We start from the raw sequence: 26296 nt of genomic DNA, 5'->3' as shown, positions 1-26296 counted from the left end.
TCATTCTTTTGCATATAGCCATCCAGTTTCCCCAGCACCATTTATTGAAGAGACTGTCTTTTTTCCACTGGATGTTTTTTCCTGCTTTGTCAAAGATGAGTTGCCCAAAGAGCCAAGGGTCCATTTCTGGGTTCTCTATTCTGTTCCATTGGTCCAGGTACCTGTTTTTCTGCCAGTACCATGCTGTCTTTGTGATCACAGCTTTATAGTATAGCTTGAAATCCGGCAACATGATGCCCCAGCTTTGTTTTTCCTTTTCAACAATTCCTTGGCGATTTGGGGCCTTTTCTGGTTCCACACAAATTTAAGGGCTGTTTTTTCCAGTTCTTTGAAAAATGTCATTGGTATTTTGATCGGGATGGCATTGAAAGTGTAGATTGCTCTGGGTAGCATAGACATTTTAACTATGTTCATTCTTCCGATCCATGAGCATGGAATATTTTTCCATCTTTTTGTGTCTTCTTCAATGTCTTTCAAGAGTGATTTGTAGTTTCTAGAATATAGGTCCTTTACGTCTCTGGTTAATTCCGAGATAACGTATGATTTTTGGTGCTACTGTAAATGGAATAGATTCCCTAATTTCTCTTTCTTCAGTCTCATTGTTCATGTATAGAAATGCAACTGATTTCTGAGCATTGATTTTTGTATCTCGCCACATTACTGAATTGCCCTATAAGTTCCAGTAGTTTGGGGGTGGAGCCTTTGGGTTTTCCATGTAGAGTATCATGTCATCTGCGAAGAGAGAGAGTTTGACTTCTTCTTTGCCAATTAGGATACCTTTTATCCCTTTTTGTTGTCTGATCGCTGTTGCAAGGACTTCTAGTACTATGTTGAATAATAATAATTATCGTGTTCCTGATCTTAAGGGAAAGGCTTTCAGCGTTTCCCCATTGAGAATGATATTTACTGTAGGCTTTTCATAGATGGCTTTTATGAGATTGAGGAATGTGCCCTCTATCCCTACACTCTGAAGGGTTTTAATCGGGAAAGGATGCTGTATTTTGTCAAATGCTTTTTCTGCATCAATTGAGAGTATCGTATGGTTCTTGACTCTTTCCTCGTTGATATGATCTATCACACTGATCGATTTGGGAATGTTGAACCACCCATGCATCCCAGGGATGAATCCCACTTGGTCTTGATGGATAATCCTTTTAATGTACTGTTGGATCCTATTAGCTAGGATCTTGTTGTGAATTTTGGCGTCCATATTCATCAGGGAAATCGGTCTGTAATTCTCCTTTTTGATGGGGTCTTTGCCTGGTTTGGGGATCAAGGTAATACTGGCCTCATCGAATGAGTTTGGTAGTTTTCCTTCTGGTTCTATTTTTTGAAACAGCTTCAGGAGAATAGGTATTATTTCTTCTTTGAATGTTTGTTAGAATTCCCCGGGGAATCTGTCAGGCCCTGGACTCTTGTTTTTGGGGAGGTTTTTGATCACTGCTTCAATTTCTTCATAATTAATCAGTCTGTTTAAATAATCGATTTCTTCCTGTTTCAGTCTTGGTAGTTTGTAGGTTTCCAGGAAGGCATCCATTTCTTCCAAGTTGTTTAATTTATTGGCATAAAGCTGTTGATAAAAGTTTCTAATGATCCTTCCTATTTCATTGGTGTTGGTTGTGACCTCTCCCCTTTCATTCATAATTTTATTAATTTGGGTCCTTTCTCTGTTCTTTTGAATAAGTCTGGCCAGTGGCTTATCGATCTTATTTCTTCTTTCAAAGAACCAGCTTCTAGTTCTGTTGATCTGCTCTACTGTGCTACTGGTTTCTAATTCATTGATCTCTGCTCTAATTTTGATCAACTGCCTTCTCGTGCGTGGGGTTAGGCCTGTTCTGTTCCAGCTCCAGCTTTTTGAGGTGAGAATATAAAAACTGCATTTTAGATGTTTCTATTCTTTTGAGCGAGGCTTGGATGGCTATATATTTTCCCCTTAGGACCGCCTTTGCAGTGTCCCATAGATTTTGGACCGATGTGTTTTCATTCTCATTGGTCTCCAAAAATTGTTTAATTTGATTTTTAATTTCCTGGTTTACCCAATCATTCCTGAGCCGGATGGTTCTTAGTTTCCAAGTGTTTGAGTTTCTTCCAAATGTTTCCTTGCAATTGAGTTCCAGTTTCAAAGCATTGTGGTCTGAGAATATGCAGGGAATAATCTCAGTCTTTTGGTATCGGTTGAGACCTGTTTTCTGACCCAATATATGGTCTATTCTGGAGAAAGTTCCATGTGCATTCGAAAAGAATGAGTATTCTGTTGTTCTGGGGTGTAGTGTTCTATATATATCTATGAGGTCCATCTGTTCCAGTAAGTCATTCAAAGCTCTAGTTTTTTTGTTGATTTTCTGTTTAGGTGATCTGTCTATTGCTGAGAGTGGAGTGTTGACATCCCCTACTATTAACGTATTATTATCTATATGTCTCTTTATTCTGGTTAAGAGTTGGCTTGTGTGTCTAGCTGCTCCCCTGTTGGGGGCATAGATATTTATAATTGTCATATCCACTTGTTGGATACATCCTTTAAGAATAATATAGTGTCCTTCTGTATCTCTAACTACAGTCTTTAGTTTAAAATCCAATCTGTCTGATACGAGAATTGCTACCCCCGCTTTCTTTTGAGGTCCATTGGCATGAAAAATGGTTTTCCATCCCTTCACTTTCAGTCTGGCTATATCTTTAGGTTCAAAATGAGTCTCTTGTAGACAGCAAATGGATGGGTCATGTCTTTTTATCCAATCTGCAAGCCTGTGGTGTTTTATGGAAGCATTTAGGCCATTCGCATTGAGAGTGATTATTGAGAGATATGATTTTAATGATGTCATGTTGCCTTTGAAGTCTTTGTTTCTGTAGATTGTAAATTTCTGTTCTGTATCACTCTTGGGGCCTTTTTACTTTTATAAAAACCCCCTTAATATCTCATGTAGGGCTGGTTTGGTGGTTACAAATTCCTTCAGTTTCTGCCGATCCTGGAAGGTCCTTATCTCTCCATCAATTCTGAATGACAGCCTTGCTGGATAAAGGATCCTTGGCTGCGTGTTCTTCTCAGATAGAGCTTTGAAAATACCCTGCCAACACCCTGCCAGGTCTCTGTAGACAGGTCTGACGTTATTCTGATATTTTCCCCCTATGTACATAAGGATTTTCTTCCCCCTGGCTGCTTTCAATACTGTATCCTTGGATCTAATATTTGCGAAATGCACTATGCCATGCCGTGGTATAGGTCTGTTGTCATCGACCTTGGGAGGGGACCTCTCTGCCTCTTGGACACGAATGCTTGTTTCTTTTGCCAGATTAGGGAAGTTCTCTGCTACAATTTGTTCAAATATCTCTTCTAGACCTCTCTCTTTATCCACCCCCTTGGGGATGCTGATGATTTTGACATTGGAACGTTTCCTTGAGTCAGTAATCTCCCATAATCTACATTCTTGAGATTGGATTTTTTTTGAGCCAAGTTTCTGTTTTAACTTTCTCTTCTACCATCCATTCCTCCAATTCACTAATTCGTTCTTCTGCCTCATTTACCCTGGCCATCAGAGCGTCTAGTTTAGACTGCAATTGACTCACAGCATTTTTAATTTCTGCCAGATTCGCTCTCATTTCCGCCCTTAGAGATTCTATATTCTCGTTAATATTTTCGTTAATATTTTTTTCAAGCCTATACATCATCTTGACCATTGTTACTCTGAACTCCATTTCTGACAATTTGGTTATATCCATATCCATCAGTTCTGTGGCAGAGGCCACAGACTCATTACCTTTTCTTTGTTGGGGGGGATTTCTCCTCCTTGTCATTCCAATGAGGAGAGGTTGAGGGGATGCCCAGAGCCCAAATTACTGACCAGGACACAGGCAGTGTGCACTTGTTTTATAGGGACCTTAGGGATGTGGGCTTCCTGATTTTTCAGCCTGCCTTCTGGGGGAGGGGCCTGCCGTGCTGATATTCAGGCAGCCCTGTTTGGGTAGAGTCGCCCCGTCCCCTGCGAGGGGGGACGGGGATGGGCACAATGTGAGGTGGTATTTCTGGGCTTTTGTTCTCTGGCGGCTTTCCCTGGCGGTTTTGTGTGCCTCTTCTGAGAGTCAGAGCAGCAGTGGCCGTATCCTAGCCTCTGTCTCAGAACAGAGAGATCACAGTCCGCTCTCCACTGAGCTCTCTTGGCCACTTTAACTTTGTTTCTGTCGGTGCTGCCCAAAACCCTGCAGCGTCCCGTGTTGTGCGCCCCACAACCTCTCTCCCAGGCCTCACTTCCAGGGCTGGCACATCTCTGTCCTTTGTGCTTCTAACACCGCCAGCCGCTCCTGGTTCCCATGCGTGCTCCCGAGCTCTGGTTCGTGCGCACGTGTGCTCCGGAGCACCGGTTTTCAGTCTGGTCGCGCACGCGCTCCTGAGCTCGGGGCATCAGTCCGGTTCCAGTGAGCACTCCAGAGCTCCGGTTTTCAGTCTGGTCATGCGTGCGCTCCCGAGCTCCCAATTTTAGTCCGGTTCCAGTGAGTGCTCCGGAGCTCCAGTTTTCAGTCTGGTCGCACGCGCGTTCCCAGGCTCACGGTCTCAGTCTGCTCTCTCACGGGTGCCGGTCCTCGAGTCTGGCCCGCTCCCCTGTGCAGGTGGCTACTATTTCCCAGTGCCCAAGCCCAGCTCCCTCCCCCTTCAATTTATCTTCTGATATCTGTGCACGGATTCATGGCTCCCCGCTTCATACCTCAATACTCAGCGCTGGAGATGTTCATTTGTAGAGATCCAGATGTATCTTCCTGCGTCTCAGGCTGATTTCGTGGGTGTTCAGGATGGTCTGGTAGATATCCAGCTCGATTCAGGGGACCAGCTGAAAAAGGGGTCCCCTACTCCTCCACCATCTTTTCTCCTGAAAAGTCTGAAATACAATATTTTATTCATTTCAGGTGTATAACATATTGGTTTGACAATTCTTCTCTAACCAAGAGTATTTTTGGTTGTAGGGTTTTTTTTTCCTTCAACACTTTGAATATATCATTCCACTCTCCTCTGAATTGCAAAGTTTTTGCTAAAAACTCAGATGTTAGCCTTATGGGGTTTCCCTTGTATATAACTGTTTTCTCTTACCCTTTTTTTTTTTTTTTAAGATTTATTTATTTAAGAAAGGGAAAGAGAGAAAGCATGAGTGTGGGGAGGGGAGGGAGAGAATCTTCAAGCAGACTCCCTACTGAGCACAGAGCCAGACAGGGTAAGCCCCCATGAGATCATGATCTGAGCCAAAACCAAGAGTTAGATGTTAAATCAACTGAGCCACCCAGGCACATCTCTCATATTGCTTTTAAAATTCTCTCTTTATCAGGGGCGCCTGGGTGGCACAGCGGTTAAGCGTCTTCCTTCGGCTCAGGGCGTGATCCCAGCGTTCTGGGATCGAGCCCCACATCAGGCTCCTCCGCTATGAGCCTGCTTCTTCCTCTCCCACTCCCCTGCTTGTGTTCCCTCTCTCGCTGTTTTTGTCATTTTTATTATTAATGTGTCTTGGTGTAGACCTTATGGGTTCATCTTGTTAGGGACACTCTGTGCTTTGTAGACCAGGATATTGGTTAGAGACGTTTTCAGCTATTTTTTCTTTAGATAAGTTTTATAACCCTGTTTCTCTTCTCCTTCTGGGATCCCTATAATGCAGATGTTATTACTCTTGATAATGTCACAGTTTCCTTAACCTGTCCTCATTTTTTTATTACTCTTTTTTCTTTCTGCCGTTCAGTTCATTGCTTTCTAGTACCTGTCTTCCAGATTGCTGATCCATTCTTCTGCATCTTCTAATCTGCTGTTGATGCCCTCTAGTGTGCATTTATATCAGTTATTGAATTCTTCAGCGTTGACTGGTCTTTTTAATATTTCCTGTCTCTTTGTAGATGTTTTCTCTGACTTCATCCACTTGTTTCTCAGGTCCAGTGAGTATCTTTATGACCATTAATTTTTTTTATTAAGTGTTTTATTTTAATTCCATTGTAGTTAACATGCAGTGTGTTATTAGTTTCAGGTACACAATATAGTGATTCAGCAATTTTGTATGTCACCCAGTGCTCATCTCGACAAGTGCCCTCCTTAATCCCCATCACCTGTTTTACAGATTCCCCCCACCCACCTCTCTCTGGTAACCATCAGTTTGTTCTCTATAGTTAAGAGTGTGTATCTTGGTTTGTCTTTTTTTTTCTGTTTCCTTTGCTCATTTGTTTCCTAAATTCCACATATGAGTGAAATTATATGGTGTTTGTCTTTCTCTGACTGACTTCACATTATACTCTGTAGCTCTGTAGCTCCATCCATGTTCTTGCAAATGGCAAGATTTTATTCTTTTTATGGCTGAATAATATTCCATTTTATATATATAACACATCTTCTTTATCCATTCATCTATTGATGGACACTTGGGCTGCTTCCATATATGGGCTATTGTAAATAATGCTGCTATAAACATCAGGGTGCATATATCCCTTTGAATTAGTTTTTCTATGTTGGGTGTAGATACCCAGTAGTGCAATTACTGGGTTGTAGGAGAGTTCTATTTTTAACTTTTGGAGGAACCTCTATACTGTTTTCCACAGTGGCTGCACCAGTTGCATGCCCACCAACAATGCAAGAGGGTTCCTTTTTCTACACATCCTTGCCAATATTTTTTTCTTATGTTGATTTTAGCCATTCTGACAGGTATGAGGTGATACTTCATTGTAGTTTTGATTTGCATTTCCCTGATGGTGAGTGATGTTGATTATCTTGTGTCTTTTGGCCACCATTGTCTTCTTTGGAAAAATGTGTGTTAATGTATGACCATTACTTTTAATTCTTTATCAGAGATACTGCTTATCTCTGTTTCATTTAGTTCTTTTACTGTGATTTTGTCTTGTTCTTTCACTTGGGACATATTCCTCTGTCTCCTTTTCTCTAACTCTCTGTGTTTGTTTCTGTGTATTAGGTAATTCAGCTATATCTCATGATACTGAAAGTAGTAGTCCTGTGTAGAAGAGATCCCATGATGCCCTATAGTTTCCCCTAGTCACCAGAGCCAGGTGCTCCAGGGGTGCTTGTGTGGGCTGCATGTGTCAGAGCCATGACTGTCTTAAGCCCAGCCAGCTGCAATGACCAGCTTTGCTTGCTGTAGACACACTGGGCAGAGTTTGTTCCCTCAGTCATTGAAAGACCCTTGTGGCTGCCATGCACGGAGCTTTTATTGGTGGGTGGGTCAGCACTCAGCCTAGCTGTCTACAGTTAGCCTCTCTGCCACAGCTGCAAGCATACTGAAGGGCAGGGCTTTTTCCCTGTGCAGCCAGCTAAGAGGCCCAAGTGCAGGAACTATAGGCATACTGTTGTCTGGGGTTATCTCCCTCCTTTCCCAGGGCAGGATTCATTTTGGAGTGTGCCATTCCAGCAAGGGCCACCTACAGGATGTGTTAGGGCTGGAGCCACCTTAGAGGAATGCCTGCTGAGGCAGGTGGATTGGAAGGGTCAGGTTGGCAGGGAGATGATAGGGCAGGACACACAGTACCAGCAAGGTAGATAGAGAGTGTTACCACTGACTTGGCTATCTAGGCCAGGGGAGAGGAAGAGAAATGGTGCCTAGCAGTACTTTTGTTCTCAGAAAAATCCACAGTTCCCTGCCCCTCTGAAACACATTCTTAGATTAGCCAATAAACTTCTTCATGTATATGTCAGGCACTTTTCAAACTGCTGCTTGTATGCTGTGTCTCAAGATAAGCAATTTAGTATGCTGGCCCTTTAAATATGGGGACTCAGTTTCCTATCATCCCCTGGCTCTCTGGGAGTTAAGCCTACTGATTTTTAAAGTTCCCAGAGTTAGGCCCTACTGGCTTTTAAAACCAAATACTATGGGGACTCATCTTCTCAGTGCATGTTGCCAGTGCCTAGGGTGCCTGGCATGGAACCTGATCCTCTTGTGATGTCCCTCCCATTTGTGGTTAGTCATGCAGGGACTTTGGTCCCAACAGTGTCCATCCCTCCTACCCTTTCCAGTGTGACTTTCTTTTTACGATTTTTTGTGGAAGGTCTGTTCTGCTAGTCCTCAGGTTGTTTTCAGGGTTAGTTGCATAGATGCAGTTGTTATCTCTTCAAGTCCATGGAACAAGGTGAACTCAGGATTCTCTTACTCCACCATCTTTACAAAACCTCAGTATCATATTGTGTTAATTACTAAAGCTTTATAATAAGTCTTGATGTCCCCTTTCAAACTCATTATGCTGTAAGAGTGTCTTGGTTTGGGGGGGGTGAGTTTTTTCCTGGCTCTTTGAATTTTAGAATCACCTTGTCAAGTTCTATGTAAAATTATATCATACTGAAGGAAAGAGGTCTTAGTCAATTTGGAGAGAACTGATATCCCACAGCAGTCTCTCTCCCTGTCTACTAACTGGTTTTTAATCTTCTTAATTTAGATCTTCTAAATCTCTAATGCCTTATGATAAAACTTTGTAGTTTTCTTGACAAATATCTTAGACATCTTTTAGTTAGATTTATTTCTATGTACTTGTTATGTTGTTCTCCTTTTTTCTCCATTTCTGAACCTTGAGTGCAGAGTTGGATGAGTCCTGTTTCTTAATTTACAACATACCATCGTCACTAGTCCACACTCACTGGTTTCCTTCTATCCCCATACTCTACTCTCCATTATGATTGGTTTATTTAATGTGCATCTTTTTGTTAGTATTCTTATATTTGTTATTTTCTATGCATATATTTTAATTTATGGAAATAGTATTATATATTGCACTCTGTTTCTTTTTTCTTTTTTTTTTTTTTAAGATTTTGTTTGACAGAGAAAGAAAGAGCATACAAGCAGGGGTAGTGGGAGAGGGAGTAGCAGGCTCCCCGCTAAACAAGGAGCCTGATGTGGGGCTTGATCCCAGGACCCTAGGATCATGACCTAAGCTGAAGGAGACACTTAACTGACTGAGCCACCCAGACGCACCTGTTTCTTACTTTTTTTTTTTTTTTTTTTACCTTGCACCAAGCTTTTAGATCATCTAGGTAGCTATGTATACCTCTAATCTGTGAGTTCTAATTAATGCTCTACTAAGATATGCATCGACCACATTTTGTCTATCTGTTCACTGACCAGAATACAGGATACCTCCCAGTCCCTGCCACTATACATAACATTAATGAATAACCTAATGTGAACAACATGAATATTTTTTTGGTGTGTAGACTTAGGAGCAGAATGTCTGCATCATAGAATATGCATACACCTAACTTGACTAAATATTGCCAGCAGTTCTCCCAAATGACTGATGTAAGTACCTACTAACAGTGCTTGAGGGTTGGGAAGAATTAGAACTTTGGAAAATGAACGCTGTTAACAGAGAATAAGACTTAGAAACCTTCATTATTGTTTTAATTTGCATGAATCTGACCTTTAACAGGTTGAGATCCTTTCAAATGCTTGTTAGTCTTTTGGATGCTTGTTTTTTAAATGCTTTACTCATTTTTCTAAAAGGGTTTCCATTTTTATCATTCTTCCCAAATTTCTTATATAGTCTCAGTATTAATCCTTGACCAGCTGTAGACATTACAAATTTCTTATCCCATTTTATCATATGTATATTGTTTATGTTGGCCTTCATTGAAAGAAATCCTTAATTTTGATGTAACTAAATCCACCTTACTTTTGCCTTACTGTGTTTTGAAGTTTTAAGAAATTCCCAAATCCAAAAGTTTCCTCTTAGATTTTTTTTGTATTAACTTCATAGTTTTACCTTCTCATTTAACTAGAGTCCATCTCTTATGTTGTATTATAGAAGATTCTATCTTTCTTTAAATAATAGCCTACTCTTCTGAATATTTATTGTACAGTAATGCCGGGTTTTAAAAATTCCATAAGTATTGTTGTATAGAAATGTAATTGTGTGGAATTTTGATCTCATATTTAACAACCTTACTAAATTATGTTCACTCTAATTATAGGGTTTGGGGAGCTTTCAGTGAAGACCATGATATCTGTCTTATCTGCAAATTAAGACAGTTTTATATCTTCCAATATAATACACTTTTTTCTATTTTATCTTACCATACTTTCTGAACTAGGACTTCTATTTGATTTTGAATTTGAAAAGTGATAGCATATCTGATATTAAAATACACACTGTTAATATTTACCATTGAGTAGAATGTTGCTCTGTGTTTTCAGTAGATACTCTATATTAGGTTTTAAGAAAGTCACCATTTGTTCCCAATTTGCTAATCATTTTTTTCTTGAAAAGATTTTTAATCTAGTGATTTTTGTTCAGCATTTCTTGAGATGATCGTAATGGCTTTACTTCATCAATCTGTTAATGCACTGAATTACTTTAATACATCGTAATAGATTTTCTAATGTGAAGCTACTGTCGTATTCCTAGGATAAACTCAATTTGATCATTTTTGTGCACTGCTAGATTTGGTTTGCTAAGATTTTGTTTTGAGACTTTCACATATATATTTATAAGTAAGATTGCCTCCATTTCCTTTTTCAAAATATGTTGCCTTATCAGTTTCTTCTTGAGTCAGTTTATATATCTTTTTGCTAGAAATCTGTCAATTTTTTTGTTTTAAAATTTGTTGACAAAAAGTTGGTTATATCTCTTAATCTATCCTGTATCTAAAGTTATGTTTTCTTTGTATTATTATTTACTCATGCCCTGGGTTGTTTTTTCTTATTTTTTTTTTTTCCTGATCTTGCTGTATACCTCTCAATTTTATTCTTTTTAAACGAATTTTTGAAATTGACTCTATTGTAGCTTTACTTTCCACTTCATGATTTTCCACTCTTTACTAAATCCTTATTGCTAATCTCCTTGGGTTTATTCTGTCCTTTAATGACCTAAAAAGCCACCTTAATATGGCATAAATTTTTTTCATTTTTACTTCTTAAAAATTAATAGTTAAGGTCATAAATTTCCTTCTCAGTAATCCTTTACATTATATGTAGTCTTCTTATTCTTCATTTCTAATTATTTTTATAAGAAATAAACCAAATTTAATAAAATATTTATTGAATTATCTTCATAAAAGATAGTAAAATTGTACGAAATTAGGATCGTATTTAACAATTGGGGTCTGTGATTTCCATAGCTTTACCACCATACTCAACATACCATGCCACCCTTACCACGTTAATTGTTTCCCTAAGAAAATATTCTTTACAGCCTAGTTTTCTGGGTTGGTAGGAGGAAGTAAGGTGAGAAGGGGGATCTTGTTGAAAGAATGAACATTCCCATAGCTGCCATTGGATCCACAAAATTAGTGTTCTTTCTACAAAAACAAAACAAAACATTTTAATAGAGTTTTAGATTTCCAAATCCATGAAGTTCATATAAACTCTTAAAGACTTCATTCAGCCATATAGCTAACTCGCACTGAAATAGACCCATTCCTTTTACCCTATTAAGTAGTATCTTGGAAATATTGATGAGTCAAGCAGACATGTTTTCTTTTTTCTTTTCAAATTCTTATTAAATTCTAGTTAGTTAACATATAGTGTAATATTGGTTTCAGGAGTAGAATTTAGTTATTCATCACTTACATACAACATCCAGTGCTCATCATAACAAGCGCCGTTCATCAACCCTCAGTTTGTTCTCTGTCATTGAGAGTCTCTTATGGTTTGCTTCCCTCCCTCTTTTTTGTCCTTCCCATAGGTTCATCTGTTTTGTTTCTTAAATTCCACAAATGAGTGAAATCATATGGTATTTGTCTTTCTCTGATTGACTTCTTTTGCTTAGCATAATGCCCTCAAGCTCCATGCACGTCATTACAAATGGCAAGATTCCATTCTTTGCGATGACTAATATTTTACTTTGTATGTGTAAGTGTGTGTGTGTGTGTATATTTATTTATATATATATTTATGTATATATACGTATCTATATATTTATATATAAATATACATAAATACATACTATATCTTCCTTATCCGTTCATCAGTCAGTGGATATTTGGGCTCTTTCCATAGTTGGGCTGTTGTTGACAGTGCTGTTATAAACATCAAGGTGTGTGTCAAATCCATATTTTCATATACTTTGGGTAAATACCTAGTACTGCAATTGTTGAGTCATAGGGTAGTTCTACTTTTAACTTCTTGAGGAACCTCCACACTGTTTTCCAGAGTGGCTATACCATTTTGCATTCCCAATACCAGTGCGAGAAGATTCCCCTTTCTCGGCATCCTCGCCAACATCGGTGCATTCCTGTGTTGTTAATTTTACCCATTCCAATAGATGTGAAGTGGTATCTCATTGGGGTTTTGATTTGTATTTCCCTGATGATGAGTGACATTCAGCATTTTTTCATGAGTCTGTTAGCCATCTGGATGTCTCCTTTAGAAAAGTGTCTATTCATGTCTTCTGCCCATTTCTTAACTGGATTATTTGGTTTTGGGGTGTTGAGTTTGGTAAGTTCATTACAGATTTTGGATACTAACCCTTTATCAGATATGTTATTTGTAAATACCTTCTCCCATTCCATAGGCTGCCTTTTAAAAAGTTTTGTTGATTGTTTTCTTCACTGTGCAAAAACTTTTTATCCTGATGAAGGCCCAGTAGTTAATTTTGCTTTTGTTTCCCTTGCCTCCAGCAACATAGCTCATAAGAAGTTGCTGTGGCTGAGGTCAAAGAGGTTGCTGCCTCTCTTCTCTGGGATTTTGATGGTTTCCTGTCTCACATTTAGGTCTCATCCATTTTGAATTTATTTTTGTGTATGGTATAAGAAAGTGGTCCAGTTTCATTCTTCTGCCTGTGGCTGTCCAGTTTTCCCCAACACCATATGTTGAAGAGACTGTCTTTGTTCTATTGGATAGTCTTTCCTGTTTTGTTGAAGATTAGTTGATCATAGAGTTAGGAGTCTATTTCTGGGTTTTCTATTGTTTCATTGATCTATGTGTTTTGTGCCAGTACCATACTGTCTTAATGACTGCAGCTTTGTAATATAGCTTGAAGTCTGGAATCATGATGTCCCCAGCTTTGCTCTTCTTTTTCAGGATTACCTTGGCTTTTGGGGATCTTTGTGGTTCCATACAGATTTTAGGATTGTTTGTTCTAGCTCTGTGAAATATGTTGTTGGTATTTTGATAGGGATTGCATTAAATGTGTAGTTTGCTTTGGGTAGTACACACATTTTAACAATGTTTGTTCTTCCAGTCCTTGAGCATGGAATGTTTTTCCATTTCTTTGTGTCCTCTTCAATTTCTTTCATAAGTGTTCTCAGTTTTCAGAGTATAGATCTCCTACCTCTTTGGTTAGGTTTATTCCTAGATATCTTACAGTTTTTGGTGCAATTGTAAATGGGACTGATTCCTTGGTTTCTTTTCTCTGCTGCTTCATTATTGGTGTATAGAAATGGAACATATTTCTGTATGCTGATTCTGTATTCTGTGACTTTGCTGAATTCATGTATTAGTTCTAGCAATTTTTTGGTGGAGTCTTTCAGGTTTTCTACATAGAGTATCATCTCGTTGGCAAACAGCAAAAGTGTGAATAATTCCTTCTCAGTTTGGATGCCTTTTATTTATTCTTGTTGTCTGATTGCTGAGGCTAAGACTTCGAGTATTATGGTAAATAGCAATGGTGAGAGTGGACATCCCTGTCTTGTCCCTGATCGTAGAGGAAAAGCTCCCAGTTTTTTCCCATTGAGGAGGAGATTAGATGTGGATCTTTTGTATATGGCCTTTATGATGTTGAGATATGTTCTCTCTATCCCTACTTTGTTGAAGTTTCTATGAAGAGGGGATGCTTTACTTTGTCAGATGCTTCTGCATCTGTTAAGAGGATCATATGGTTCTTGTCCTTTCTTTTATTAATGTGGTGTATTATGTTGATTGATTTGCAAATGTTGAACCAGCCCTGAAGCCCAGGAATAGATTCCACTTGTTTGGGGTGAATAATTCTTTTAATGTACCATTGGATTGGATTTGCTAGTATCTTGAGAAGTTTTGCATCCATGTTTATCAGGCATATTGGCCTAGAATTCTTCTTTTTAGTGGGGTCTTTATCTGGTTTTGGAATCAAGGTAATGCTGGCCTTGTAGAATGAGTTTGGAAGTTTTCCTTCCTTTGGGGGGGGGCAGTTTGAGAAGAATAGGTAGAATTCCCCTCGGAAGCCATCTGGCCCTCCCAGTTTGTTGGAGATTTTTGATTACTGATTCAATTTCTTTTGCTGGTTATGGGTCTGTTCAAATTTTCTATTTCTTCCTGTTTCAGCTTTGGTAGTTTGTATGTTTCTAGGAATTTGTCCATTTCTTCCAGATTGCCCAGTTTGTTGGCATACATTTTTTCATAATATTCTCCTCTACTTGTTTGTATTTCTGTGGTGTTGGTTGTGATCTCTCCTCTTTCATTCATGATTTTATCTATTTGAGTCCTTTTTCTTTTCCTTTTGGTAAGTCTGGCTAGGGGTTTATCAACTTTATTAATTCTTTCGAAGAACCAGCTCTTAGTTTCATTGATCTGTTTTTTTCTGTTTCTATATCGTTTATTTCTGCTCTAATCTTTATTTACCTTCTTCTGCTGGCTTTAGGCTTTATTTGCTGTTCCTTTTCTAGTTCTTTTAAGTGTAAGGTTAGGTGTTGTGTATTTGAGACTTTTCATGTTTTTTGAGGTAGGCCTGTATTGAATTTAATTCCCTCTTAGGACTGCCTTTGCCACATCCCAAATGTTTTGGACTGTCATGTTTTCATTTGCGCTTGCGTCCATTTTTTTAAAAATTTCTTCTTTAATATCCTGGTTAACCCGTTCATTCTTTAGTAGGATATTCTTTAACCTCCATGTATTTGTTTTCCCAATTTTTTTCTTGTGGTTGACTTCAAGTTTCATAGTGTTGTGTTCTGAAAATATGCATGGTATGACTTCAGTCATCTTTTTGTACTTGTTAGGGCTGATTTTTGACCCACTAAGTGATCTTTTTTGGAGAATGTTCTATGTGCACTGGAGAATGTGTATTCTACTTTAGGATGAAATGTTCTATCTGTTAAATCCATCTGGTCCAGTGTGTCATTCAAAGCCATTGTTCCCTTGTTGATTTTCTACTTAGGTGATCTGTCCATTGCTCTAAGTGGGGTGTTCAGGTCCCTCCTACTGTTATGGTATTATTATCATTGATTCATCTTTTGCATGCTCCCAAGTTGGGAGCATAAATATTAATAATTGTTAGATCTTCTTGATCGATGGACCCCTTAATTATGCTGTAATGCCCTTCTTCATCTCATTATAGCCTATGGTTTAAAATCTAGTTTGTCTGATATAAGTATGGCTAATCTTTTGACATCCATTAGCACGACAGATGGTTCTTCATCCCCACTTTCAATCCGCAGGTGTCTTTAGTTCTAAAATGAATCCCTTGTAGGTCTTGTTTTTTTTATCCATTCTGATAGCCTATGTCTTTTAATTGGAGCATTTAGTCCATTTACATTCAGAGTGATGACTGATAGATATGAATTTAGTACTGTTGTGTTACCTGTAAAGTTGGTGTTTCTGGTGATGTTCTCTGTTCCTTTCTAGTCTTAGTTGCTTTTGGTCTTATTTTCCCCCCAAAGAGTCCCCTTTATTATATCTTGCAGGGCTGGTTTAGTGGTCATGAATTTCTTTACTGTTTGAGAAACTTTTTCTCTCTCCTTCTATTCTAAATGACAGCCTTGCTGGATAAAGTATTCTTGGCTGCATATTTTTACCATTCAGCACATTGAATATATCATACTTATTCCCTTCTGGCCTGCCAAGTTTCTGTGAACAGATCAAAGCTGACATGTTTTAAATGTTTTTCTTCTTACAAATTCATATTTTATATATAAAATGGGTGATGTGGAAACGAATAGAAATATTCTAGATAAACATGAGCTAGCACTTTGTATTTGTTATCAGGTACTATTTGCACTGATGTCTCTGTCAGTCTTTGTTCTCTTACCTAAAGTGTCCACCATTTCCAGGCATTGTATCCTCAGTTTATCAGTATCTAGTTGATATGATTTCCAGCCACATCATCTTGGTTGGTTCTCTAAGAAAACACTTTTACATAAATATACATGTAAAGCTAACTAGCTAAGAGGTTTTACCAAGATCTTTTGCAGAAAAAAAAAAAAAGTTTCATGTTGAATTTTTTTTGTAAGTATACTCTTAGGTCAAAGAAATGAAAAAAAAAAAGTCATGATTTAAAACTCCATGTCTTAATTTTTCTGGCAGTAATAACATGAAGCTGAATTTCAGGCATCTGAGATCTATTTATGACAAATTCATTCATTTCTTGTAAAAGCCTGGGGAATTGTTTTATTTGGTCATAATTTTATCCAAAGGTGTTAGAATAATTCTGCAAGTTTATACATGCTCAATATAAATGAAGGAATATCCACATGGAAAAGAATGCTTATCTCTAATAGAAAACAAAACAATACATGCTCCAACAGCAGGAGTTTGAATATAAACCAGAAATTTGCTTTCTCAGAAAGTTGGAAGTCAGTCAGAGAAATTTTCAGATATGCCACAGACTTGGTGGTGCCTGTTAGCAGAAAGTGCAGTAACCTTTACATTTCCTCTGAAACTGGAACAATTTTATTCACAAGATAATTTTTTGAAAGGGCTTACAAATTCCAAAGTACCTTTTCCTTTCTATTTATTTTCCAGTGGCAGAATCAGACCCTATTTTTGCTGTAGGATTTACTTAGGAGTTTAAAATATATTTCAGAAGCCAACCAAGTATCAAAGCCTGACAGTATCATAAGCTACTTTAAAAACAAGTAGTTACATGCATTCCCACTAAAATATAAAGTATAGATTATAAGGAGCTAGAGAGAATACATAATGTAACTGCTCCAACCAGTACACAGCCTCAAAGATCACATTCAGGGGCTCCTGGGTGGCTCAGTCATTAAGCGTCTGCCTTCGGCTCAGGGCGTGATCCCAGGGTCCTGGGATCGAGCCCCACATCAGGCTCCTCGGCTGGGAGCCTGCTTCTTCCTCTCCCACTCCGCCTGCTTGTGTTCCTTCTCTCACTGGCTGTCTCTCTCTGTGTCAAATAAATAAAAGCTTTAAAAAAAAAATCACATTCAGAGATGGACTTCTATATTCTGCTTATCACATGCGATGTCAGGGAGCTCACTACCTAAAAAAGGAAGTTTGTACGTTTTAACAACTCTATCAGACAAATGTCTGTGTTGAATAAAATCTGCTTCTCACAGTTTTCTTTTATTGGTTCAGGTATGTCTTAATCTTCCTTCATGTGACTGTTCTTAGAATATACAAAGACACATTTGATGTTCTTTGCAGGTCTTCATTCCACACAGGAAATATTTGCATTTGCTCTTTCAACTGTTCCTTATGGAACCTGGTTTCTAGGTCCTGTTTCAGAGATAGCAACAGGACTGGGAACGATGTCAGTTGGAAACTGGATACTAATAAACTGAGGATGAAATGTGGAGAAATAGTTATTTAAGGGGAAAGAACTAAGACTGACAGAGTCATAACTGCAACTAGTACCTGATAAGCGGTGTAAAGTGCTAGCTCACATTTATTTAGAATATTTCCATCCCTTTTCACATGACCCAGTGTTAGAGTCACTGAATCCATGGTCTCTATCTATAGCAAAACAGTTCAGTCAGGCAGTGGACTCAAAATTAGAACACCTTTTCTTTCTATGTTGTTTATGATCCAAATGAATTCTAATACAGATTGTACCTTTTTTTTCAAACATCACCGTTCCATAGCTCTTACTTTAAAAACTACCAGCACTTTCATTCTCTCGCAGACACACACACATAGCTCAGAGAGCTATGGAAATTTAAAAAGGCAAACTGAAATAAAATTGCAGTGCAAGGTGGGGCAAGTCCCCCAGGAAAGCTAATATTGCCAGCTATTTGCTTCTTCGGGAGTATTTTCTAAGTCTGGGAATTATCTCAGGATCAGCCTTGCCATAGGGAGAGGAGTCTACTGGGAGTAAGAGAAATGAGCAGAGGTTTCAATAACCATATGGATTGGCATGTCAGATTGGAAGAATAGTCCAAACATATGGCAAATTTTCCCCACAAGACATTTGCTAAGAGCCGTGGCAATACTAGCGATTAAGTAGTTGGCCCCAAAAAAGCAATTTACTGCAGTCTTACAGTTTAAGAATCAAGTCATCGTATAGAAAGGGACTACAAGAAATATATAGTAAGAATTCTCTTTAAGACATTTCCCTTATTTTAATTTCAGTATAGTTAACACACAGTGTTAGTTTCAGGTATACAATATAGTAATTCTGTATTCATCATGGTAAGTGTACTCTTGACCCCCAGCACCTATTTCATCTACCCCTGTCCCACCTCCCCTCTGGTAACCATCAGGTTGTTCCCTGTAGTTACAAGTCTGTTTTTTGGTTTGTCTCTTTTTCCTTTGTTCATTTTTGTTTCTTAAATTCCATGTATGAGTGAAATCATACGGTATTTTTCTTTCTCTGTCTTATTTCACTTAGATTTATACTCTCTACCTCCATCCATGTTGTTACAAATGTCAAGATTTCATTCCTTTTATCCACATCTATCAGTGGACACTGGGCTGCTTCCATAATTTAGCTACTATAAATAATTCTGCAATAAACATAGGGATGCATATATTTTTTCAGATTAGTATTTTCATAGTCCTTGGGTAAATACCTGGTAGTGGAGAAACTGGATCAAATTGTAAATCTAGTTTTTTGAGGAACCTCCATAATGTTTTCCACAGTGGCTGTACCCAGCAATAGTGCACAAGGGTTCTTTTTTCTCTGCATCCTTGCCAACATTTGTTTCTTTGTTGTTTATTGTAGTGTGAGGTGATATCTCATTGTGCTTTTGATTTGTATTTCCCTACTGATGAGTGATGATGAGCATCTTGTCATGTGTCTGTTAGACATTTCTCCACAGAAGACATACAGATGACTATTAAATGTTTTCTGCCCATTTTTTGATTGGTTTGTTTTGAGTTGTATCAGTTCTTGATGTATTTTGAATACTAACCCTTTATCAGATATGTCATTTGCAAATAGCTTCTCCCATTCAGTAGGTTGTCTTTTAGTTTTGTTAACAGTTTCCTTTGCTGTGCAGAAGCTTTTTGTTTCCCTTGCGTCAGGAAACATATTCAGAAAAACGTTGCTGTGGCCTATGTCAGAGAAATTACTGCCTGTGCTCTTTTCTAGCATTTTTGTGGTTTGATCTTACATTTAGGTCTTTAATCCATTTTGAATTTATTTTTGTGTGTTGTGTAGACAGTGGTCCAGTTTCGTCCTTCTGGATATAGCTGTCCATTTTCCCCAACACCGTTTGTTGAAGAGACTTTTTTCCCATTCCCAGTACTATGTTGAATAGAAGTGTTGAGAGTGGAAATCCTTGTCTCGTTCCTGATCGTAGGGGAAAAGCTCTCAGTATTTCACCATTGAGTATAATGTTAGCTGTGGGTTTTTCATACAAGGTCTTTATTATGTTGATATATGATGTTCCCTCTAAATCTACTTTGTTAAGGGTTTCTATCATGAATGGATGTTGTAATTTGTCAAATGCTTTTTCTGTATCTCTTAAAATGATCATATGGTTTTTAACCTTTGTACTGTTTTTGTGGTAGGCCTGTATTGCTATAAACTCCCTCTGAGGAGAGCTTTTGCTGAATCCCAAAGACTTTGGACTATTGTGTTTTCGTGTTCACTTGTCTCTATTAAGTCTTTTCTCTTGCGGTCTGCTAGCTTTCTTTAGTGATATACCTGGATTCCTTTTTCTTTATTTTCTGCACATCTATTATTGGTTTTTCTTTTATGGTTATCATTGGGCTTCTAGATAACATCTTATTAAGTTGATGGTCACTTAAGTTTGAACTTCTTTACTTCTCTCCCACATTCTAGGTATATGGTGTCATACTTTACGTCTTTTGACTGATTTTTTAAAATTTACTTAATTTTACTGTTTTTCTGCTTCCTGCTGTTCTTACTCCTACTTTTATGGTCTTTCCTTTCTACTCAAAGAGTCCCCTTTAACAGTTCTTGTAGAGCTGATTCAGTGGTGTGAATTCCTTTAACTTTGGGAAATTCTTTTTCTCTCCTATATGAATCACAGCTTTGTTAGAAAACCTGCAGCGAGAATACTCTTTCGGAATTTTGGATTTATCAGGGCACTCCCTTCGGGCCTGCAGTTTCTGCTGAAAAATCACTAGGTGTCTTATGAGCTTTCCCTTCTATTTAAGAATCTCTATCAATCAATCACTCCTTGTTGCTATTTTAATTGACTTGGCATGGAACTTCATGGGTTGATTTTGTTGAGGGCTCTCTGTGCCTCTTGGATCTGGATTTCTGTTACTCCAGATTCAAGCTTTTAGCTATTACTTCTTCAGATAAATTTTCTGCCCCCTTTTCTCTCTCTTCTCCTTATGGGATCTATATAATGTGAACATTATTATGCTTGATGGTGTCACTGAGTTCCCTACGTTATTTTTTTCTGTCTCCTGTTCAGCTTGATTTCTTTCCTTTACTCTGTTCTCTAGGTCATTTAGCCATTCTTCTGCTTCCTCTAATCCACTATTTATTGTATCTAATATATTTTTAATTTCAGTTATTGAGTTCTTCATCTCTGATTGGTTCTGTTTTCTCTTTGCTTAGGGTCTTACTGACATTCTCACCATGACTTTATCAGGCATACTTACCTCTATTTAGTTCTGTTGCTATGGTTTCATTCTGTTCTTTCATTTCACAGATCTCTGTGTTAGGAAAGTCAGCTACACCTCTTGCTCTTGAAAGTAGTGGTGGTATGAAGAAGAGGTCATGTAGTGCCCTGCAGTACAATGTCTCCTGTCACCAGAACCTGGCCCATCAGGTGTCAGGTGTGTGTCCCAGTGTTATGGCTGAGCTGCTTTGGCCTTCAGTCTGCGATGGTTGTCTTTGGGCAGTGTTTGGTCCCTGTGTTGTTAGTGGGCTAAAGTCAGAATACGTGTTTGCCAGAGAGAGATACAGTAGCACCCAACTGCAGAGCGCTTTCCCTGTGTTGTGCCCTAAGAAGCTTCCGTTGGTTGGTGGGACCTGCAATGTGACCAGATATCTGCCCCCAACTCCCTGCTAGGACCATAGTCAAACTGGTGTGTGGTTGTCTCCCCCTCTCCCCAGGGCAGGAGTCACTTTGGAGTGGTGCTGGCTTCTGTCAGGGGTGCTTACCTACTGCCAGGTTTGCAGCAGTGCTCTGGGTGGGCTCTGGTGAAGTGAGCCTGAGAGGAGGCAAGTCCACAGGAGAACACAGGGATGGGACCTGTGGTAGTGGCAAGGTTTGTGCATGTCTGCTGTGGGAGGGGATTTGCAGTTGCTTTAGCAAGTTCCTCTGGCAAGGCTGGAGGGGGCAGGCCACTCTGTTAGTAAGGTACGTGGAGAATGTTGGCACTGTGCTGGTTCCCACAGGTGTCAGTGTATCTAGGCTGGGGGAGGGAGAGAGCACCCACCAGTCTTTCGTTCTTGGGGAAATCTCCCAACGACTCCTGCCCCTCCAGCACATGCTCTGAGTTTGCTAAACAGACCTCCTTCCCATACACCTCATGTGTTTTTCAAACTCCTGCTTCTAGGCTATATCTCAGTGGAGCTGTTTTGCTGTCTCTTTAGGGTGGGGACTCATTTTCCTCTAGCCCTCCCAGGTCTCCAAGAGCTGAGCCTACTGATTTTTAAAGTCCCAGGTGTTAAGCCCCACTGATTATAAAAATTCACAAAATTATGCCCCTCTAGTTTTCAAAGCCAAATGTTATGGGGATTTGCTCTCCCTCTGCTGGTTCCCCATATCTGGGGGGGGGGGGGGTGAGGGTCTGTTTCTTTCCACTCTCCAAGCCTGCAGCATCCCTCCCTCCCACGGAAAGGCCCATCGGTCTGGTTAGCTTTCCACCATGTCTCCACCCTTCCTACCTTCTTTGATGTGGCCTCGTCTCTACATGTAGCTGTGGAGAGCATGGTCTGCAGTCTTCGGTTATTTTCCGGATTATTTACACTGATGCTGGAGTTATCTAGTTGTGTTTGTGGGATGAAGCGAGCTTAGGATCCTCCTACCCCACCATCATCTTCTGCAGTAGGCTGAAATTTCCCTTATTTTAAACCTTATAGGATGAAACGATAGAGTTCCATTTATAACCTCTGAGGTGAGAGACCTACTAACTAAAAACCCAAAAGACCATGCCCAAGGAGGAGTCAAGACTTGCAAAACAGAATACAAGTCTCCTGTGTCCCACAGTGCACTTCATGGGGCTTCGGAAATAATGTCCCATTGAAGGACTGCAAAAAAAACATAGGATAAGCCATGCCCTTAAGCCATTTGAAATCAAAGGTAGACTGAGTCTAGTGAAAGCTGCAACCTAACTTCACCCCAGCTTATTAATTATTGGGTTCAGGTGATCAGCCTCTCACCCAATAATCAAGCGAGGAAGCAGAAAAGCGTGAGTAGATTCCCCAGTGATTTAGATGTTGGAATTATCAGACTAAAGAACTATTTAAACAAATGCTAATGAAGAGAAGATGGGCAACATAGATAAAAGAGTGCACAAGGTCAATAGAAAATGGAAGTTATTAAAAACAACAAGGACACTGGGAATTAACAATCACTGAGCCCTACGTTATTAGTGGCTCAGGTCTCTGTGTTCACAGCCCTCGCCTTGGATTGGCATGCCTTGTTTTCCTCCCACTTCCACTTCCTGAACTCATAAATGTAATGGGTGCCCTTGCATGATCTCTGAAGCCAAGGAAGGCCTTTTTTAGCCAATCCACTATTCTCATGCTTTCTACCTTTTGTAGGCTGAATGATAGAATTCAGAGAAGTATAGCAGATTTTTACTTCATCCATGCAACTGGGCCGATGACGTGAATTGGGAGTTCAGCTGTAGCCTCAGTTCTGCCTCTTACTCTGTATACAGATCCCAAGTTGAAGACAAGAGGAAGAAACAAGCAGCACATTATTCTTTAAACCAATTTACTACAGCCCCAGATTTATGAAATTAGCTGGTGATTGTATTAATGAAGCAGTGTTTTATATCCCATTTGGCTAGTGATCCATTCACCAGAATCTAAATAATAACATAATTCACAGGGCATAGTTTACTCTTCCTCAGCTTATAGCACCCTAAAGGGCTTCTAGCCTACCTCATCACAGAGAATTACCTACCTGAGTTTACCTCCTAGACTCAAAGCCGTGCGAGCTTTGAAGTCAGGAATGCCACACTGCAAAACCCCAGGAAGGACTCCCTTTTATATAGTTGTGTTTTTGAAAGGTGCTCTCTGGAGTTCTGCAGTGCACAGCATAAGTGAATGTATGTTAGTGACTCCGTATCTTGTTTCGTTTCATGATAAATAGGGCTTATCCTTAGAATTGTGGTTTGACCCAATCTCTCCAATGAAAAGAGAACTATCCATAAAAGTATTTCATGTCTCATACTCATGCCTCCATGCATAGCTTTAACATTTATATAAAATTAAAATGTATTGATTACAGACGGATTGAAGAGATGGAATCTAAAGTCTCAATTTCTTAATGAAATGATGGCTCAAATGATTTGAAAACTAGAATTTCTCTTTAAAACAGGGGCACATCCAACCAACAACTCATGCCACCTGTCCTAACAGATGCAAATTATAAACAGTTTGCATTTCCTCATGTAAGATTGTCTAACATAACTCGTATTTACTGACCAAAAGCTCTCCATTGTTCATAGGTTATTTTAAGTGTATATAAATCTGAAAATTTTTGTTTTAGACTAACAAATTCTGAGGTTGTGCAAGGAATTTTGGGTTTTTTTTTCTTTTTGCAGAGTATTATTAAATTTGCATAGTAAAACTTTTTTTTTTTTCAAAATGACATAACCAGCTTCTAAATTTGGTTTTCATCATGTATCCCTTAGAGCAAGTAAAACGTAAACTACTCACAGTCCTTTCAGTCCAGTCCGGCGAGCAGTTAGCTTGATCACACTAATAAAAAGGTAACTTCCAAGAGAAATAATCCAGAATTTCAGGAATTAGGCTTCCTAAAATAGAGCAACTACCAAATAAGACCATTATTATGAAACAGAACTTCTCATCTTGGAAAATTTCCAGGTCCTTAACTGACTTTAACAGATGAAAAAAAAAAAAATTTTTTTTTTTTTTTTTTGTATGAAGGAAGAGAAGAGCTAAGGTTTTGTTTTTTGAAGCAAAACAGCTTCTGGGTATTAATTTCTGTTATTTCACACTGTGACCCTGAATGAATCCTGGTGCCCTAGCCATATCCCAGACCAATTAAATCAGAATCTCTGGAGATGGATCCCAAACATCAGTAGTTAAAGTTCCTCCAGAGATTCCAAAGTTCCCAATTCTAGAAGCTGCTAGGACTTGTAGCTATGTAGCAGTACAGTGGATTCGGAATGGAAAGATACCTAAAAAGGTCCTTTGATTTAATTCTCTGACTTACAGGCAGTAACATATGAAGAGTAGATTAATTAGAGGGAATGCAGTGCTCTAAATAAAGGAGATGCTGTTTGTCTTACAGTGAAATGAAATTCACTCTGGCATAGCGTAGTGATGGTTTAATAGCGCATGGCAGTTGTCCATTTGTTTTGGACAGCAAATACAAACTTAACTGAAACTACAGTGCAAATTTAAGAAATCCGCAAGTAATTGCACAAACGAGAGTTTAGCCAGTATGTTCAGAACACTTCTCTGAGGAAAATGCCAGGACATTTGGAGAGACCATAAAGTGGTATTGTATCCAAGGCACTAAGTATTTGTTCATCTGTTAAAAGAGGAAATTGGATTGAATTGGCTATCAAGGTAGTTTCAAAAGATAAAACATATTCCAAAAAAGAAAAAAAAAAAGTATCTGGGAAGTTAATGATCTGGAGATATGCTTAGAAGTTCCAGATCCTTCTTACCAACCGGCAGAAAGACTGCTGTGATTTACTATACCATAACTGTAGTTGCGTCTTTTTTTTTTTTTGCAGTGCACATGAAGTTAGAAGGACTTACTTATTATGGCTTAAAATAGATGAATATTAAATGAGATGTATACCTTACCAATTTTAACAGCTATTAGGAGTATTAGCTCATTAAAATTGATAGGATAAGATGGAAACATTTTCATGTTTCCAGATTTATAATTTGCCATTGAAAACTTTCAAATGCCTGAACAGATTAAAACTTCAAATTTTTACCGTACCAGTATTAGGCTGGTGTTACAATTAACCAAAGCAGCTCGAGGTACTTAAAATGGAAAAACTTCACAACTGTACTGGTAGTGAAATAGCTGAAATAAATGTTTTATAGCTACACTAGATATAATATAATCAAGGTTCTATACACAAATTTTATAGAATCTCCTATCTAAAAACATTTAATTTCTATCCCATTATTTTTTTCATTACTACATTTAAATATCCTTTTTCTTAATATCCTTTTTCTTAAAATAGAAAAGAGAGAATACAATAATATATGACACAGAAACTGCTTTTTCTTTTGTTGCTTTTTCTGATCTGGGAAAATGAAAGACTATAAGGATAATTTCTCAAAATATACCAAACAGAATTTAAAGAGACTGATTCTAGAAACATGTAGTATGCTTTTAAGTTATCTTACTCTACATTGCTTATGTGGTATGTCCTAAGAGTTCACACAGAACAAAAAAATAAATTAGGTTACGAGTTCATTGTTCTTAATTTAATTGTACTTAGCATATAGTGCAGTGTTGGTTTCAGGAATAGAATTCAGTGATTCCTCACTTACATACAACAGCCAGTGCTCATCACAAGTGCCCTCTTTAATACCCATCACCCACCTCCCTCCATCAAGCCTCAGTTTGTTCTCTATCCTTAACAGTCTCTTATGATTTCCCTCTCTCCTTTGTTTTTCCCCTTCCCATGTTTTCTTTCTGAAATTCCATATATGGGTGAGATCATATGGTATTTGTCTTTCTCGGACTTATTTCCTTAGTCTAATACACTCTAGTCCCATCCACATCATTGCAAATGGCAAGATTTCATTCTTTTGATGGCTCTTTCTACAGTTTGGCTATTGTGGACATTGCTGCTATAAACAATGGGGTGCATGTATCCCTTCGAATCAGTATTTTTGTATCCTTTGGGTAAATACCTAGTAGTGCAATTGCTGGATCACTGAGTGATTCTATTTTTGAGGAACCTCCATACTGTTCTCCGGAGTGGCTGCCCCAGTTTGCATTCCCACCAACAGTGCAAGAGGGTTCCCCTTTCTCTGCTTTCTCGCCAACACCAGTTGTTTCTTGTGTTAATTTTAGCCATTCTGACAGAAAACCATAGAACTCTAAAAGCAAATAGGCATGACACCAAAAGCATGAATACTAAAATAAAAAAATTGAACT

At 38.6% G+C, this 26296-nt stretch overlaps 1 protein-coding gene across 1 annotated transcript in view; it reads left to right on the top strand.

Annotated features, from left to right (window-relative positions):
- Positions 1-26296, top strand: part of RNF180 (ring finger protein 180) — a 193914-nt gene that overhangs the window by 154666 nt on the left and 12952 nt on the right. The gene's annotated exons all lie outside the window — the stretch shown is intronic.

This window comes from Ursus americanus, chromosome 5 (assembly GCF_024610735.1).
Source record: "Ursus americanus isolate L20-20 chromosome 5, mUrsAme1.1.p, whole genome shotgun sequence".
Taxonomy (NCBI): domain Eukaryota; kingdom Metazoa; phylum Chordata; class Mammalia; order Carnivora; family Ursidae; genus Ursus; species Ursus americanus.
The sequence above is the reverse complement of the archived record's forward strand: the minus strand, read 5'-3'. Positions and strand labels throughout refer to the sequence as shown.